The sequence below is a fragment of the Heterocephalus glaber genome, unplaced genomic scaffold (assembly GCF_053883595.1).
Source record: "Heterocephalus glaber isolate CG9 unplaced genomic scaffold, H.glaber_assembly_v1.0 deba00001764, whole genome shotgun sequence".
In the NCBI taxonomy this organism is placed as follows: Eukaryota; Metazoa; Chordata; class Mammalia; order Rodentia; family Bathyergidae; genus Heterocephalus; species Heterocephalus glaber.
The window spans coordinates 10,523,563-10,534,369 of NW_028258461.1; positions in this window are offsets into that span (position 1 = coordinate 10,523,563).

Sequence of the window (10,807 nt, forward strand, 5' to 3'; positions counted from 1 at the left end):
TCTTTTGTATATTTTGAATTTGTGCCACATGATGCACTACCTTTACCAAAAATTTAATTTTTAAAATGTGTGCTTATTTTTTGTTTCTTGATGGTGAATATTTCAGTTTTCATATTATAATTTCTTATACATATTGTATACATTTCTTTTTTATTTATTCAATAGTTAATAAAGTCTATTAAAATAAATATCTGTTGGAAGAGTATGGGTTTGGTAATAGGAAGGTATTGGTTAAAATTTTTAGTACATAAAAAAAATTGACTGAGTCTGGAACTTTACCATGAAGAGCAAGGTTTGTGGAAATATAAACACATTTTAATTTAGTTGTAGACAGTGATGGTAATGAACATGGGCAAAAGCTCTCACTTACGGTGAATCATTAATTTTGACAATAGAAGTGTAAATAGGGCCATAATTAGAATTTCTAATTATTCTCCTATGCCAAATACACCACATAGGGGTTAGTCATGACATGTATTTGTAACAAGTAATATTTTCCCTTTGTTTTCTGCAGCCTAATATTGATATGGGAGAATGCATGCCTCTACTCTCACCAGGTTGCTTTCCAACAACGCTTCCATGCAAATATCAAAATCAATTGGATCATTAGTGGCTACTTCACAAGCTAATCAAATTAGAAAAATCCCTTATTCTCTAACTGCACTCTTTCTAGGGATGAGATATAGTGTACAGTGTGTACTTATGCATAAAAACCTTAACTGTTAAAATAGTAATTAATTTTACTTACACTAGCTACCAGGGCTAATCTTTCTCAAGTTTCAGTGGAAGTCTCCAGTATCCAAATAATACATCCTGTGTTTTCAAAATCCTAGGACTAGCCAGTGCTTTCCAATGACACCAACAATACAACACTGCATTGCAAGTGTTGGTGCCTATTTGCTGGTCTCTCTCTCTCAGCAGCTTATGAGCTCTATGCAAGCAGGAACGCCTGGTGTATTTGTTCATTCTTTTAGTTTCCTCCTCTAGGTTTCCATAAACATTGGCATAGAATTGGTGCTCAGTTGGTTGTTGAATGAATGAATGAATGAATGAGCACCCTCCTCCATGTTGTTTTCTGCCAATTTAAAAAGCAGGAGCATTTAGAGACACAGTTGTGTAGGTTTGGGGATATAAGTGATTGGCAAAGCACATGCAGGGCTCCCCAGCAGTGCTTTATTGTGACTATGAGCTGGTAATCAACTCCACCCTAGGGAGTACGGTCTGCAACTACCAGCCCACAAAATGAATCAAGTGTAAGAACCCACAAGAACAAATGAGCACTATGTCTGAACCACTGGACCCTTGGCCTTCATGCTTATTTGTGGTTTGTTAATTTTCTCTTGCTCTATGCTGCTTGATTCAGTTACAAATATGAATCGATTGCTAAAACCAGCCCAGATAACATCCAACAGAAAAACTTCAAATTCAGCTGAATGTTTAACCCTCTGCTCATTAGTTTACACAGAAAATAAATACTCATAATACATTTGAATACATGTCCCTACCTGCATATACTGCTTTTACTCATTTTTGTTTCTAAAACCTCTTGCCATCCAATAAACCAACAGTTGGCAAACTATAGCTCATGGGCTTTTCACCTGTTGCTGTAAAGAAAATTTTATGGGAACACAGGTACACCCATTTGCTTATAATATTGTCTGTGGTTGCATTCACAACACAATTAAGGAGCTTTGATAGAGACTATCTTGCCCATAAGCCTAAAACTTTTACTATCTAGTGCATCATGGAAAATGCTCGCTGACTACCCTGCTATCTCCATGTGGTCATATGGCAAAAGATCTAGAAAGAAGGGTACATTCACCCAACAAATAACTAATATTTCACTAAACTATGCTATGTGCCTGGCACTATTTTTTTTTTTTTGGTACCTGGGATCAAACTCGGGACCTTACGCTTGCGAGGCAGGAGCTGGAACCACTGAGCTAAATCCCCAGCCCAGGCACTAACAATTTTAAACTGATAAAGACCCTGAATAGTGTTTGTACAGAACATACTTCTGGCAACAAGAAATGTACATATTCTTCTTCCAGATGACAATGATAAACAATGTCACATTTGAAAGCCAAATTTTACAATAAAAGCCACCAGACATAGCATGGAGATCTGAGGCAGACTAATCTGATTTATCTTTCACAGAAGCAGTTACATATTTTTTACAGTCCTGGAAGAGTATCATTCATTTCAGCTGTGAAATAGCTAACACAACTGATGCACTCTGGTGTCACAGTAGGAAGATCCCTAAATATGTAGCTACTACTGCTGCTGCCAGTGTCTGATACAGTCAGCAGTTATTATAGGCCAGGCACATATATTAACTTGTCTAATGCTCATGAAAGCTCTGAGTTAGGGTCTATTATCATCGTCCTCTCTTTCCACATGAGGAAATTGAGGTTCAGTGAAGTGAAGTAACTTGCCCTTGTTACATAGCTATAAGTAAGAGATTAGAAATTTGAATTTATGTAGTTTGGCTTTGGAGTCTGAGCTCTGAACCATCTACACTGATTCTATGATTTTGGGACATAAAATGAAATTTGGGACATTCATCGCTCAGTATTTTCCTGCCATAGCACTTAAGGTTCTTTGGTTTTAATACACATTTACATGTACCTAACTGTGGGAATGACTAAAGACAGTATAAGACACATATTATTCATTCACTCAATAAATAATCAACTGCTGCCTACAATGCACCCATCTGTGATCCAGGCTCTGGGGATAAAGCAGTGAACCACACAGACACAAATCTTGCTCTTGTACCTCCTTGCAGTCTAGTGGAGGGCAATAATAATACCGACAAACATTTGTAAAGCACTTACAATATGCCACACCTTGTGCTAATTCATGTGGGTTCTGTATCTCAATGGTCACAGCTCTCATTAGCTCCATTGTCCACAGGAGAAAACTGTGTCTGAGAAAGATTTGGCACTTACAAAGGTCACAGCTGGCAAGTGATGTGAGAGGGACGACTTTATTTTACAGCGTTCTCAGATTTAGCCCAAAATAGTCCTGCTTCAATGTATGAATGTAGAAATCTCATCACCAAATCAGTGACTCTACCTTAATGTTCAGCAATTCACTCCTTCTTTGTGATACAGTGACAGACATCTCCATCTTCCTAACAGAGATCAAACCTGCCACTGATAACCTGTATCTCAGCTCTTTCCAACCACTCAAAGCTTTGATTCCTTTACTTATTCCCCTCTTCCCTACATTCCAATTATTCCACCTCTACTAGAACATTCCCACCAGTATTGGGCCCCACTCTATTATCTTCTATCTCTAAAAATCCAATAGCCCCACACACTCTTCACAGCAAAACTCCTCTACAGTTATCTCCACCTGATGCATTGTCTTCTCCACTCCCTTTCCTATTTCCTTTCTCAGTGCTTGTGGATCTGGCTTGTCATCCACTGAGACAGTTCTGGGATTGTTTGACCAACAATCTTTTTTTTTTTGCCAAATCAAATAAACACTTTGGGTCCTCGGATTCCTTGCTCTATTGGCAGCATTAGAGAACATCAACTTCTCCTTGAAATGCTCTCCATGGTGATATTATACTTTCTGATTTTCTTCTTCTTCTTCTTTTTTTTTTTTTTTTTTGGTACCGGGGATCGAACTCGGGTCCTTGCGCTTGCGTAGCAGGCGGCGAAACCACTGAGCTAAATCCCCGGCCCTCTGATTTTCTTCTTACGTTGTTGGACATTCCTTCTCACTGTCCTTTGCAGGCTCCTCTTATTCTACTGGACCTTTAAATGTGTGATTCTTTAGGGTTTGGACTTATATCCTCTTTCTTTATCTACATTTTCTTGGTGTTTTTTTTTTTTAAATCTTGTTTTGTTCTGGTGGTACTGAAGATTGAACCCAGGTATTAACACATGCTAGGCAAGTGCTCTACCACTGTGCTACATCCCCAACCCTTTTTATTTTTTTATTTTGAGACAGGGTCTCACTAAGTTGCCTGGGATGGGATGGGATCAAACTTAATCCTCTTGCCTCAGCCTCCCATGTAGCTAGGTCTACACTCCTACTGGGCAATATTACCTGGTCCCCAGGCTTTAAGGATCATCTATAAATGAAAGCTTTTGGTAGTCACTGGGGCCTAACAATTCTGTTTAAGTTCCCCTCTGATGAGGTGTAGCAACAAAAGCAAAAGAGAACATAGATCTTTTATTCCTACTGAGAAACAGAGTACTGTGTAGCTGGTACTCCAGATGGAGCAGGAGATACCCATGAGTACTAGGTGCCCCATATTATAGAAGAAGAAACTGTGGCTTTAGAAATTAAATAATTTGCTTGCAGTCACCTGAATAATATGTGGCAGAGCCCAAATTCAATTCCATATCTGTCCTAATCAAACTCCCACTGTGAGTCATTCATTATACTAACTTAGAGGAAAGAAAAAGAAAAAAATTCTGAAAGTGGTTAAAATGTAAAATATTACACTCAAATGCCTGAAAATATCAATGATGTGTTTTCAAGCTTTTTTTCAGAGCCAATACAACCAAGAAACTCAGGAGAAAGAAATATATTTTAGATGATCAGCCTATCTTTAGTGTCCCTCAGTCATCCACATTTTCTTATGTCCTTTTCCAAGAAGCAACTGGTGCATGCTACTGTGACATTTTTACTTATGATTAGAATCTTAAGGTTTCAAAATTCAATAGTCTAAAATATCAACTTAAGTCCATTCTTATTCTGCCTCTTGGGGTGTTTCTGGTGCAAGAACCCACTCACTCTCCAGGAACAGCAAGTTAGACTGCTCTGGTCAGAATCCTAAATTGCCATATGACTAGTAGAGACCCTGTCTGAACACATTCCACGCTATCCCTCCTTGGGAATGCAGGCAAGTTGGGGAGGGAGTGGAGAGGAATTGACCAGTACACAGGCTGTGGGCTCTGAATCTCAAAGGTTAGAAGCTAAGATGGAAAATAACCCAAGGCAGCCAGTAGCAGAAAGACACTGAAGAACAAGTCCTTACTGAGTACTGAAATTCGAGCTATTAAAAGCAGTCGGGCCGCTACAGCCCACCGACAGAAGTGGTGCAGAAGATGGCTGTCGAGAACTGGAACAGGATGGAAAAGTTGGAAGCCAATTGTGAAGATCTCTGTCCCTGAGTGCCAAGTGATCCTTACAAACCTTAGCTTGGCCTTCTGAGTGCTCCAATTTCCTTTCCAGCCTTCTCTCTTGCCATCCCCCTCATCTAACCATATGAACACACTACGTATTTTCCATTCCTGTGAGGTTTTCCTTATGTTGTTCCTTCAGCCTGGAATGCCTTTCCCCACATCCTGGTGCAGAAAAATTAACTCATCTTTCAAGGATCAAATTGAAAATTACCGTATCTGCAAAGCCTTCTTCATCTTTCCCAATCACTGCATCCTCTCTGTGGTCACAAACCTTACTTGTATCCTTCACAGCACATAAATGATATGTTATATTGTTCTTGTTCATGTATTGTCTGGGTCTTACTAATGTGTAAGGTCTTTAAAGACTTTTAATTTTTGTCCTACATATCTTTATGTCCTTAGGTTCTGGAAAAAGGCCCAGCACAAAATGAGGCTCCTAATAAATATTTCTTGAATGAATGAATGATATAGAACAATGGCTTCCTGAATGAATGATAGAGACAAAGCATGACATATAAATCATTTAAATAGCAGACAAGGTAAAAATTCTGCTCTCTTTCCAAACAGCTTTTTTCTTTTTTTCCAGTTTTTGTTTTCCAAAAAGGAGTTCATGTGTCTTAAAAATTATGTATAGTTGGATTAAGGAATTTTCGAAGAGGACAGCAAGCAAGGGATTTTACTGTAACAACTAATCCCTTAGTTTAGAGCATTAGGAAATAAAATACATCTTTAAAAGTCTATTTTCTGCATTTTCACTCTTGACAGAAGTACACTACCCTCAGCAAAACAATGATGCTCTCGGAACTTTAAAATACAGGATACCAACAACAACCCAGTGTCTCTTTTCATTAATTTTTTGTTATTTTTTTCCCAGAGCTAACAAGTAAAGGACATAGGTGAGGAAAAAGATGTCAAGTAGAGATGAAGAAAAGTGTTAAAAAGAAATAAATTTTCAGGGAAAAAAGAGGAAGTAAATCTTACCCACTGAGAGATGATATCAAGTGAGTCAGTGTCCTTAAATGTAACAGCTACCAACTTCCAAAGAAGTTTTGAAAATGCTTATTATGAAAGAGAGCATGAGAGAGAGACAGAAATATACAGAGACAGAGACAGATGAGATAGAGAGGAAGACGGAGAGAGGGAAGGAGAGACAGAGAGACAGAGAGACAGAAAGAAAGAGAGAGAGAGAGAGAGAGAGAGAGAGAGAATGAATATATGTACTTAGATGAGTTAAAGAAAAGATTAGAAAAAGCAACAACTCCATCAGAAACAGAGGAGCATGAATGGACTAGGACCTGAATATAAAGAAGTTACTGTCTTGGCCAGTGCCCCTTGTGACCCATGACACACACTGGCAGAGTTGGCTGGATCTGGGGATGGGGGGAAGCTGAGAGACTTACAAAAGAAAGGACGTTGTCAGCTTTATGTCCCTACCTGCTAAACAGCCTAGCCATGGATTTTAAAAAGTGATAGACACAAAACCTCTCCCCTAAAAGAACCATATTTTACTTATTTAAATTTATTTATTTATTTATTTGTACCAGGGATTGAACTCAGGGGCTTGCGCTTGCGGGACAAGCACAGCGCCACTGAGCTAAATCCTTGGCCATAACCAGTAAAGATTGACACTTAAAATACAAACATGTAGACTATTTTCCTTGGTTTCCTTTAAAAAATCTTTGTAATTTGCAGTAATGGTTTATTTTCTCAATATAGAAAATCTTTTCAGAATATATAGAAGCAATATCTAAAATTTTCTATTTGTTAATGAACTTTTCTCATTGCCAACAGCTTAAACCTAGTCCCCTCCTCCCCAGAAAGACAAGCTACAGCTAATGCTTAAACATTCATCTTCCACTTCTAATTGCTGTGTAGGAGTAATCCTGTGATTCTGGAAGGAAATTTCAGTGAATAAATGAACGACTCTCATTTGCTATTTGGAAGTTATAAAAATTACAAGACATCATTCCATTATATTCCCTCATTTCCTTGTCATTGGGAAAGGTTCCAACCTTTCATCATATTAAAAAGCAATTATCAAAATGTTTTATTCCATAATAAGTTTGACTACTAGGAGAGAAAGTATTCAGAAATCAAAATAAGGGGGTTCTTTTTAGCATATAAACAGGTGAGTCAACCCTCCAAATCAGAAAAAAAAATCACTAAGATATCTCTTGACACCATCCATTTGGAATTTGTTGTCCTTAGTTTGGTATTTCTGTATTGCCTGATCCTCATTAAACCACTATGATTGCATTATAGATGCTATCTTCTTGCTGACTATGCAAGCTATGGAGTAGGGTTTCAGTTCCTACCAAAGTTATTACATAGCACTATTCACTAAGATAGGCTGGACTTTGTTAAAAAGAATTCAGAGGGTGCTCTCTCCTGCCATCAGCCAATAAGCATTAGGCTCTGCAGCCACCATATATAGTGCACTATGCTTCTGAGCTGGAGAGAATTACCAAAAAATTCAAAGATATGCCACCTAACCCTTTGGTAATAATCCTTAACATTTGTACAGAACCTTACATTTTATAAAGGGCTTTCTCTAGGTTATCACTTCTATGCTTTCAATAACCCAAAGAAGCCAGTAAAGTAGATCTTAAATCACGGAGTTAGTTAAAAAACAGCAGCAGCCAAAACTAGAGCCCAAGCCTATGATGAAGAGTGTGGTGCTCCATTACACCCTGTTGCTTCTCACATAGCAGCAAATGCAGGGGCATTCATAGAAGAGACAGAGAAGAATCAAATCATATATATGGTAGAACCATCAACCTGAGCCATCAGTCAGAAAAGAGCAAAAGATAAATGGTGAGGTGAGCTGAGGTATCACCCCTGGCCGAAGCTGCTAGAGACTGTCTGGCACGTTTGTGTGAATTAGAAAAAAAGAAAGTGCTTGCTTCAGATAGATGAAGTCCTATGGGGGCATGCAGCTTACAAAACTTTTGCAGGGAATAGGAAAAGGGGGGAAATGGGTGAAGGCCTTGGTGAGCATAGATTAGATTTCAACCATAACTGTTCTCCTAGGTCAGGTAGCTTGGTACTGGGCTTTTTTTTTTCTTTTTTTTTTTTTTGGTACCGGGGATCAAACTCGGGTCCTTGCGCTTGTGAGGCAGGCGGCGAAACCACTGAGCTAAATCCCTGGCCCCAGTACTGAGCATTTCTACATACCAGTACATGGTGATTGTGACTTGCATGAGCAGAAGATTTGATAGCAGGGAAAACTCACCAGAATTTTTGCTACTCAAAATGTGGTTCTTGGATCAGCAGCATGGATTTTCATCTGGGAGCTTGTTAGATAGGCAGAATCCCAGCCCCTACTTTCAAACCTACTCTCTCAGAACCTGCATTGTGATGAGAGCCCCAAATAATTTGAGAAGACCGGCACTGTTAATGAAGGCAAGCCAAGAGCAGGTGTTCTGGGAGTTGCAGATATGCTGGGTGCTGGAGAGTTAATGATTACCCATGAAATGTCAAGCAGTTTTCTGGGGCTGGAGAAGAGGCACTCAGAGTAAAAAGGAGAGCCCTTCCCTCTCATGGCACGCCGCTTGGAACTCTGTTTAGAATCAACTTGTATTCTTCCTGGATTACTTGATTTGACAGAAATTATTTGAGCCATCTCTGATACACCAAGCTCCACACATTGAAAGCTCATACCTGGCAGTCTCTGTTCTCAAGGAAACCACTGCCTAGACATAAGAGAGGATGTACAATCCAATCCAGTTGGCAGCCCAGTGGTGTATATAGTGTGCTGGAGGAGCAGCAGACAACTGGGTCTGTAGTATTTGAATTAGATGTTGAAAGATGAGGAACTGCCCACCCAGAGAGAAGGACATCCCTCACGACAGAGGTGTCTATTTTCACCACTGAATTATGGACCTCCTTTGAGGGTCAGGTTTAGTTTATATCACACTGGCCTTCCCCATCTCAGGGCCTAGCACAGTGTCCAATGCACAGCTGTTACTCAATAAATGTTTGTTAACTGACTAACCAACTGACAGCCTGGCTGAAAAATTGACTGAGGAGCTTTGGAAAAAGCAGCATTTAGAGCAACATCGGTGGTTTAGATTACTTTTGGGCAATGAATGAAGAAATGAGGGGAAAAATGTAAGAAATACAAAATGATGTTAGGATTTCTTATCTGAACGAAAAATGATGCAGTGAGACAGAAACATTTTAAAAATCCACCGTTGTTAAGTCTGAATTATCTGTAACAATGAGCTGAGTGAACCTGCAATCAGAGCCATTCTCTCCATGTGAGCTGAGTGGAGGGCACTGGGAAGGGCTGCTGCCAGGAATTAGGCCTGCTTTTTCCAGCTCACTGTGGGGTTCCATTTTGCTTTTGGTGAGAGAATGGGAATTTTCCTTTCACAAATTTCCATTGCACAGAACAAGGCAGGAGTTCCCTGAATGAAATTGAAGCATTAGTCTATTTTTATAATCTGCATAATACTTCCACAGAGGGGCAGAGGGAGGAAATCACAGGCCAACAAGCCAGGGACCCAAAGGAGCTTATCTGGGCCCTGATAATGCAACAAAGCACATTGCAACCCGGCACCCCCAGGGCTTCCATGCACTGAATATTCAGTTATGTAGCATAATTGGCTTGGAGCCTGCATATGCTGTAAGTTGAACACAGATGGCATTTTCTACAACACAAGAAATCCGTTTCACAAATGTAAGTTAGACTCTGCTCCTTAGTGTAAAAAGATTATTTGGGCATCCAGGGGAGGCTAAGGAGTTCAGTGTGGTTGAATCAGAAGAACTGGTGGGGGTCAGTAGCAGAAGGAAAGATTTCATGCAAAAGATGCAGAGGCCCTGAACCAAGCCCAAGAGATGTGGGTGAAGAAGAGGACAATGAGAATTCCAGAGCATTTCCAAAAATTAGGGATGAATTGAATGTGGGTAGCCAAAGGTTGGAGAGAATTAAGAATGACTTCTAGACTTCTCATTTGGGCAATAGCATAGGCTTGGGCCTAGGAGACAAAGATAATGAATTTGAGTATAAATGTGTGGAGTTGGAGGTGCCTATGGGTCATTCTTACATCCAAAAAGAGTGGGAAACATAGCGCTGGAGTTGAGAGGGAGGACTGGAGATACAGAGTTACAAATTAGGAGCATAGTGTTAGGGAAAACCATGAAGTCAAGTGCTTCTCCCGGGAAGAGTACACAGAACTAGGAAAGGAGAATGAAGAGGGAACCCTGAGAAAATCAGAGGGACGGATGGATGGATGAATGGATGGATGGTTTCAAGATTCATGAGGTTGTCAAGAGTTTGCAATGCTAAAAGAGGCTGCAGAGGATAAGGCCCGAGAGCAAATCATATTGGTCAATCAGATTGGTCTTTGATGATGTTTGCCCAAACAGTTTCAATGGTGCAGGGGAGGAAAGAGCTGGGTGACAGTTGGAAGAAAACTGGCTGCAAAATGAGAAACTGGAAATCCTCACATGAAAGAATGAGGTGGTTGTTTGAGGAAGAGATAAGTTCTAGGGAGGGAGTTTTAGTATGTCAGAGGCTTGAGGATGCTGCACAGAGAGAGACAGATTTGGGTGATGAGAGGAGTATTTGACTGGGAGGTATGTCCTTGAAAATATGACAGAAGATGTATCTTAGAAAGGAAGAACACCTGTAGCTTTGAAAGAGGAAGAAATAAACA